The following is an 8,570-nucleotide window of genomic DNA, read 5'->3' on the forward strand; positions in this document are numbered from 1 at the left end:
CATGTAAAGGCTCCTATGACAAGGAGCCTTTAACGATAGTGAAGCTTAAGTAGATGAAATAGAAAGAATAAAAATAAAAGTTGAAATGAGAAAATAAGAAAATATTAACAAGTAGAATGATGAATACATCTCTGCTTTGGGTTAAATTCAAGGATGTGTAGACATATATTATGCATTACACACTTATGCTTACATTTTATTATTTAACGACATCAGTGACCTACATTTTTTCCAACTGTCGCTTGTTTTATATAAAGTTTACAAATTTTTAAATCATGTATGTGGATTTTCCTTTGTGGTTTATTTATCTATAGTTTTAATTTCCTTTCTCATTTAGTCGTGAGATAAATATTCACTTTATTTTCTTACAGTTTGAGGTTTTTTTAAATATTTAAGTCATTAATCCGTGTTAATAAAAACAGTAATGAGAACAAATTCAGGGTCAGTTAAAAACAGAAGGATCGAACGGCAAGTGCATGGGGCCAAGAACAGCTCCTCTGAAAAATGGCAGAAGCAGTTTTCCATGCCTCAAACAGGAAACGAAGAATGTGTGAGACTTAAAGAGTCTCCATTGCCGATTCCTTCTGGTCAGGACCATGGTCCTCAGAAAGAATGCAATATATTCTATGCTGAAATGACTAACAACAATGCGATTGTGAGGAATGCAGAGGACACTGAGCAGCTCTATGGGGAAGGTTTTTTTGGAAAAGGTATTCTTTCAAGAAGCCGTCCAAACATCACAATTTCAGATCCTAAACTGGTTGCTAAATGGAAAGATACGAAGACAAACATGCCTATCATCACATCAATGAAGTATCAGTGTACTGTTGAGCGGGTGGCAGAGCTGATGCGTAGACAAGGGCAGGGTGAGAGAGTACAGTACGCAGAATCCTCAAGGATTACATGAAACCGCTTGAGCGTCCCTCTGGGAAAAGGAATGAACAGGCTCAAATGCATGATAGGTTTAACTCTGGAATGGTTTCCAACATGGAAGGTACAGCGGTAGGAGAGAGACCTTCTGTGATAAACGGGGACTCTGGAAAGTCAGGTGTTATGGGTGATCCCAGTGAGTCATAGGCTGCCTGCAGGAGGGCTCTGGCCGCGATCCACCAACAGACGGCTTTGAGGAAAGCGTGGGAGAGGACGCTTCACCTCTGCCCCAAGTATGTTCCTGCAGACACGATGCTCTCGTCCTCCCGTGTGGCCCTTACCGTGAGGACAGCAGCCAGCATTTTGGTCTCCTGCATGTTGGGGACAGAGGGCCTGACCACGAGTACATGCTGGTGCAGGAAGCCGAGTGTGCGTGAGCGAGAGGAAGGATGCCCCAAATGAGGAACTGGTGCAAACAGACGAATCTGCAGAAGAAATCCATATGGGATCTTTGAGTATTTGCGACTCAGCCTAGAGGAGGCCTTCTTCCAGGTCTGTGCTCTGGAATGTTTAAGTATTTGCTATGACAAGGAGCCTTTAACGATAGTGAAGCTCTGGAAAGCTTTCACTGTAGTTCAGCCCACGTTCAGGACCACCTACATGGCCTACCATTACTTCCTAAGCAAGAGCTGGTGCCCAAAGTGGTGCTCAAGTACGGGATGGATTTACTGCTATGTTGGAAAGGCCCTCCGCTTACCATGCAAGCTATTCTGTCATTATTGAGCTAGTTGATGAGCATTTTGAAGGCTCTCTCTGCAGGCCTTTCAGTTAGATGTCCCTGACTGCCTTGAGCAGAGTTTCCATTAATGTCTCCAAGGAACTCATACTGTGCTCTTTCATTAAATCCTCTACCATGACTGACAAGGAAATGGAGTCACCAGAGTATATGAAAAGAATTAGAGTTCACGAGAGAGGAGTGACCAAGACGAACTTGAACAATTCCACCTCAAATTTCTAATTTCACCAACAACTATTTATTGAGGGCTAGGTAGAAAGTTCTTTTTTTTTACTGTACTCCCCCATTAATTTATAAGTTTTAAAGGGCCTCGTGCTCCCAGCACCAGACAGCGATCAGTGTTTTTAAAGATCAATTACACAGGGGAGGAGAAAGAGTCCTGTGCTGGGCCTGCAGATTCTGCCCTTGCATTGGCCTCTTCCAATCCCGAGCCTCTGCCTCTGGCCTCAGTCTGTGCCCTCCTCCAGTCACTGGGGATGTTGGGATAATGAGTAGATGAATCCTGAGAGGACTCTTCCAACAGCAGGGACATTTTTTCTCTGATTTTACCTGAAGATTATAGTAGTTTACATTTATACAGTACAGTTTATGAAGCACTTTCATGCACAAGCATCTCTCGTTACTTACATCTAAGCTGTTCCCAAAAGAGTGTTAGCAGATTTAGCAATTACAAGATCTATGTTCCATTATTTTAAGTTGAAAAAATTGTTATATGTCTCAGCTTATCCAAGAACTTTGACCAATAGCTCAAAACATTTAAAAATCTCTTTAATATCTACTGAGGATTTCTGTATCACAAAGTCTTTAAAACATCACTTACCTAATTATTTAATTCTCAAATGAACTCATTCGTAGGCATGTTTATGTACAGAACACAACCATATTGTACAATATTAGATAAACATACCTTCACTGAACTTGTTATAACAATGAGTGGTGAAATAATGTTTGGAGACATAATGAAAGCAATTAACATTTAGCAAAATATTAAAAAGTCTTTGTTTAATTGGTGAAAAAGAAAAAACAGAAGGATTATCTACAATTTTGCCACTTTCTGAAGAAATATAAATTTTCAAGTTGGCTCATGAAGGATTAGAAAATGTAAAAAAGCCAAAGATTAAGGGAGCCCCTTTTAGCTTTCAATCAATAAATTCTTCAAATATTATTAAATTAATGGTTTGTGAAGAATATATAGCATGTTAGGCACCAGTGGATGTGTAAACTGCTACAAACTTTCAGAACAGCAAATTGGCAATATAAATCATGAACCATAAAATCTTCCACACCGATAATTCTATTTCCAGGAAGCTATACTACTAAATAATCTCAAATTTAAATGATGACTTATGAACCAAAATATTAATTGTCCCATTAATAATAATACGAAGAGTTGGATGAAATTTAAATGTTCAACACTGGGAAGATGACTCAGTAAATTGCAGTATATATGAGGGAGGAAATATGAGATAGATTTCAAAATTGATTTTACTAAAAATGTTAATGCCATGCTCAAGATTTATTGAAAAATCTATGATATACAATTATATGTATAGTATTATCCTTTTAAATAAAAGGTATAACATTTATAATTTTTAGTTAATACACAAATATACTTAATGCACAAACATACTTACATAGAAAAATTAATACAAGAAAATGCACTAAAATGAGAGTAGTAATTGCCCCTCAGAGGAAAAATTGATGTATAGGTTTTTTACCTTCTTTCACTTTTCTTTCTCTTCCATGATAATACCCATCAAGTTATTTCATTCTTCATTACAGTAGCTAACTCTGAGTCCTAACTAACACAGTGATTTTGAGACTGACTTTCTCTTTAACAAAATGGAAAATGATCCTTTAACAACAATTTATAAAAGTGTTAAATGATCTTGGAGGGTCCCTCTAGCTTTACCAAAAGAATTTTTTTCCCATAAAAAGTGAAAAGTCTCAATCCTGAATGGCACCCTGTTATAATTTAGAAAGTGCTATGGTGGGTTAATTTACTATCGCACAGCCCAGAAATGATCTCATTGACAGAGATGCCAAGGCACCATTCTGTTCCTTGATCATCCCCCATATGATTTCCCCAACATATTAGCCATATTTTCCAAAGATCCTACCTTAATTTACTAACTCATTATGGACTTAGAGGAACGTAAAATGTGGATTCAATTGTTTCCCTGAACATTTAAGAAATGCACCAACAGCATTTCTTACAAATTTCTTTTGTTCTATCAACAATGTTACTTTGTCATAAATTAATGAGTTTGGTGCTTCTCTTTCAATTGTGTGTGGGAGAGAGAGCGATTCGTAATGATATTCACACTATAAATTGTAATACACAGCTACCCTTTTTGTAACTGTAAAGTCTGAGTCATTTTAGTGATGGTGAAGACGGATATGACAGGTTTGTGGGAAAGGGTGAGCCAACAGCCCATCTGAACACCAACTGTTGAGTGCCCATTCCCCCAGAAGTCATTGGATTTCTGGGAAGCAGCTTCCTAGACTTTAGTGTCCTCAATTAAAGATTAGACAGTTACGGCTTTTCTCTCTGTCTATTGAGGGTAGAGTACAAAAATAATTTCACTCAAAAGCCTTACTTAATGGCAGTGACATAAAGTGAGAGAGTTTTTAACATGCTCTCTCCACAAATCACCTACAGTTCCAGTTTCCCATTGTTAGGGGATTTTGGGGGTATTGCTTTTCTGGCTGTAAATCTGTGGCTGGTGGTACCTTTGCCCAAGTTTTTCTTGGGCCCACTGGGCTTGTTCCACCCACTTGGCATGGCAGGCTGCACTTGGCTCATGCGACCAGCCTGGATCCCACACCGTCAAGGAGAGTGTGAGTCAGGTGTGGAGGAGTGAGGGATGTGTGAGCAAGTATGGGATCCTGCCACTACACAGTCAGATACACCAGCTGCTGCTGCAGCATGGGCATCTCCAGGTGCCGGCTCTCTCTGGGAGGCTGTGGCTGGACCAGGTGCACTGCAAGCAGCTTCCCCAGCTGGTACTGGGGAACATGGTGGTGCCTGGAAGTTTAGAGATGCTAGGAACTGCAGGGCCCCAAAGAGGGAATCATTACTCTGGCTTGGGGAGCTCCCAGGTCTGGGGTCCTCAAAGGGCTGCAGCTGTTCTCTCCTTCTCTTCACTGGCAATGTGGCAAGCAAGAAGTATGTTTTAGCCCTGTTTTGGTTACAGCTCATTTAGCCTATCCATTAAGCGGGTTCCACATTATTGTCCTGCAACCAGGAAGAATGAGATATGCAGACAAGTGGAGGGTGAGTAAGATGAAGGGGAGATTTATTGAGTGATAGAACAGCTCAGAGGAGACCCACAGGGGGCAGCTCCCTTCCACAGCCAGTGTGTCCAGCTGAGAGGGTAGCTCCTCCACAGCTGGTTGTCCTGTCGTCTGCTCTGCCCTGGCTGAGCCTGAGGTTTTTATAGGCCTCAGAGGGGAGAAAGTGTATGCCAGTTGGTCCATGGGTGACCATGGGTGGGACTGGAAAGGGCACTGCAAGTTCCCACTCCATTCTGTAATACTGGCAGCCCCGCCCCCACCCTTCAGGCCCTCCCTGGTGTGAAGGTAGGCCCTCACCACGACCCACTGCCTTCCACCCAAGAGCCCGTCTGCCTCCTGCAACTGTTCATGGCGCCCAGGCTGCTCACACCAAGAGGTACCTGTAAGCCAGTGCTGAGCCACCCTCAGCCCCCAAGCCTCGGCTTCCCTCCCCTCTCCCAACCCCACCACTCATCAGCACCCAAAGTCTGGAGAGGGCCAAGGCAGCAGTGGGTTGGTGTGTCAGTGCTGCCCAAAGGATGCACACACCCCACTGAGCTGTGACAGCTCCCCAGGTTGCCCCAAGATCAGAGTGGGCGCCAGGAGTGGGGAGAGTCCAGGGAGTGGGAGCAGATACTCCTGAGCCTGTGGGGGAAAGGGGAGACCTGCCCAGGCCCTCAAGGGTGTAGACTGCAGAGATGCCAGGTCCTGTACCTGGGAGGGCAGGGCTCCTGCCAGCTCCGTGGAGCCTGTAGGCAGCCCCAGCTGTGCCTCCTCGCAGCCTGGGGTGTGTGCTCAAGGTCCACATTGGGCCTTTCTCTGCATGCCTCTCTGTGCCTGACCTCACTGCTCCCCAACTGGCAGTGGCTCGGCCCAGCCCCACTGAGGCAGCCCCCCAGGGCAACCGGTTCTGGAAGTGCTCCACTTGTCTCTGACTCCCGCCGGTTCCGTGGAGTGCGGCACCATCCTGGGCCCAGTTCTGCCTCCTCCCTGTGCCAGCCCCACAGCAGTGTCAGGTGAGAGGGGTGACATGGGCCAGGATCCAGAGTGGAGAGGCTCTGGGTCTGGGGCAGCAGTGTGAGGGTGGGGGCGGTGCAGCCAGCTGCCTTGGGGGTGCAGGGCACAGTGTTCCCACTGCCACTACTGCTGCTCCTGTAACCACTCCCTCTGCCACTGCTCACACCTCCCCACTGCAGCCATTGGTGGCAGCGGCCGCTCTAGATGGCCCGTCACTGCCATCACCATCTTGCTTCCATGTCTCCCACATCTAAACCTGAGACACCTCTGCAGCCCCCAGCCCCTGAGATAAGTTTTGCAGTTCTCTGGGGTTTTATGTTCCTCATATTCATCCCATTTACTAAACTTCCTGCTTCAAGTGCTTTTCCCTAGTTGCTGGCCCCCTCCCTACATGAAGCTATTCTTGATTATCATGATAGTTATAGGTTTTGTTTATCTTTTTAATAAATACTTATTCTCTGTCATTTCTAAGGATTTAAGTTCTAAGAAGTGATGATACTTTAATAAAAATAATTAAAATCATCTTCCAAATGTACGTTAGATCATTTTATTCAGTTTTAAAATCCCTTAATTCTAGAAAATATTGTTATACTTACAAACCTTGGGGAAAATTTTTTGGAAAATACGTTTAGTTCTAAAGGTCATTTTAGTAAGGAAGATGGTTCTCCAATCTTCTTTTTATATTTTCTGTATGTGTTTTATAAAAGTCAGATATGCTTATTGACACATATTTCAAAATTCTGGTTTTGTTGTTAAATCAGTTATACAATTTGTAAGGTGCTTACTAATGTTTACTTCATTGTCATGGGTTTCTAGTAATTGAATTGTGTAGTATTTAATTTCTTGTAGGCTTTACATTTTTTCTTTTACTTTTTAATATTTCCCATTACATTGTCTAAGATTTCCAGGAAGAAAATTATAAATTGATTATACTTGTAGTTTTTGTATCTAATTGAGTTGAGCTAAATTTCAAAATTGCTATTTGTTTTCTATCAATTTATTCTTACACTTTAAACAAGTCTTGATTGATAACTACTTTGCTCAATTATTAAGGCAAAAAAATGTGAAAAGCTCTGAGACTTTTATATCATTGTTACAGAATACATGAATTATTATTATATGATTTGTGTAATTTAATTATTTTTAATGAAAAATTTTCTCTCTGATATTAATATTTTCCTTTTTCTGACATTAGCATAGACATTTTAACCTCTGTAGGTTGTTTTGTTCACATTCTTGTTAAACTTTTACCAGTCCTTTTTTCATTTTTCAGATTTTCACAATGAGTAACAGGGATATACCCATTCTATTTTGAAATAATGTATTTATTTTATTTTACATTTTGCTTGCCAAACCTCAAAGTTTTTACTTTTCTTTTCTTTTTTTTTTTAGATAGAGTTTCACTCTTGTTGCCCAGGTTGGAGTGCAATCGCACAATCTCGGCTCACTGCAACCTCCACTTCCTGGGTTCAAGCAATTCTCCTGCCTCAGTCTCCCGAGTAGCTGGGATTACAGCCATGTACCACCACGCCCAGCTAATTTTGTATTTTCAGTAGAGACAGGGTTTGTCCATGGTGGTCAGGCTGGTCTCAAACTCCCGACCTCAGGTGATCCACCCACCTCGGCCTCTCAAAGTGCTGGGATTACAAGGGTGAGCCACCGCACCGGGCCGAGGTTTTACTTTTCTACTAGTGATTTTGACATTTAGATTTGCTTTAATAACTGATATATGTCTTAATTCAGTTATGTAATTTATGCACTTTTATGTATCATGCTGTTTCTTTAATTTTGCTATGTGGCCTACTTTCCTGTTATGTTTTTCTTTCTGTTACTTAAAATGTATGGACTCTTTTCTTTAAGATATTTTTATACCCATGTGTGTTTAAATTGTGGTATAACTCATCTTTATTTGACTATCAATGCCAAGCCTGGAATAGTATCTATTGATTCCCCTGATGTGAGATGAAATTAGCACATTCATTTCCTGCTATCATTGAACCACCAGATTTTTGTGTGGCTACATTTAAAATAAATGAGAAATAAAAGGAATAAAAATACTAATTCAAATATAATTTGAAAAAATTTCTTGATGAGGTTGAGGAGAATGGTCAAATGCATGGCATACAAAATCATTTCTGTAAATGTCTCACCTGCATATTTTTCCTCTCGTAATTATTTTTTTGAAATGGAGTCTTGCTCTGTTGCCCAGGCTGGAGTTCAGTGGCATAATGTCAGCTCACTGCAACCTCTGCCTCCAGGGTGCAAGCAATTCTCCCACTTCAGCCTCCTGAGTAGCTGAGACTACAGGTGTGCGCCACCAGGCCCAGCTCATTTTCGTATTTTTAGTAGAGATGGGGTTTCACCATGTTGGCCAGGCAGATCTTGAACTCTTGATCTCAGGTGATCCGTCTGCTTCAGCCTCCCGAAGTGCTGGGATTACAGGCATGAGGCACCATGCCCGGCCTCCTCTCATAATTATATTCGCTATGCCCAGTTGTGACTTTTCTATGTTGTTCTCTCTCCCGGATAAAGTAGTTCTTCTTTTTCCTTTATCATTCTCTCTACTCTCTTTCCTGCTTTTCTCTCTCTGCTCTTCCTTTCCCCAGCTTTT

At 41.8% G+C, this 8,570-nt stretch overlaps 1 pseudogene; it reads left to right on the forward strand.

Moving 5' to 3' along the window:
• The first annotated feature begins 504 nt into the window (after window positions 1-504).
• On the forward strand, window positions 505-8,363 carry LOC700040 (tRNA-splicing endonuclease subunit Sen2-like; annotated as a pseudogene).
• The last annotated feature ends 207 nt before the right edge of the window (window positions 8,364-8,570 follow it).

The sequence above is a fragment of the Macaca mulatta genome, chromosome 5 (genome assembly GCF_049350105.2).
Source record: "Macaca mulatta isolate MMU2019108-1 chromosome 5, T2T-MMU8v2.0, whole genome shotgun sequence".
Lineage (NCBI taxonomy): Eukaryota > Metazoa > Chordata > Mammalia > Primates > Cercopithecidae > Macaca > Macaca mulatta.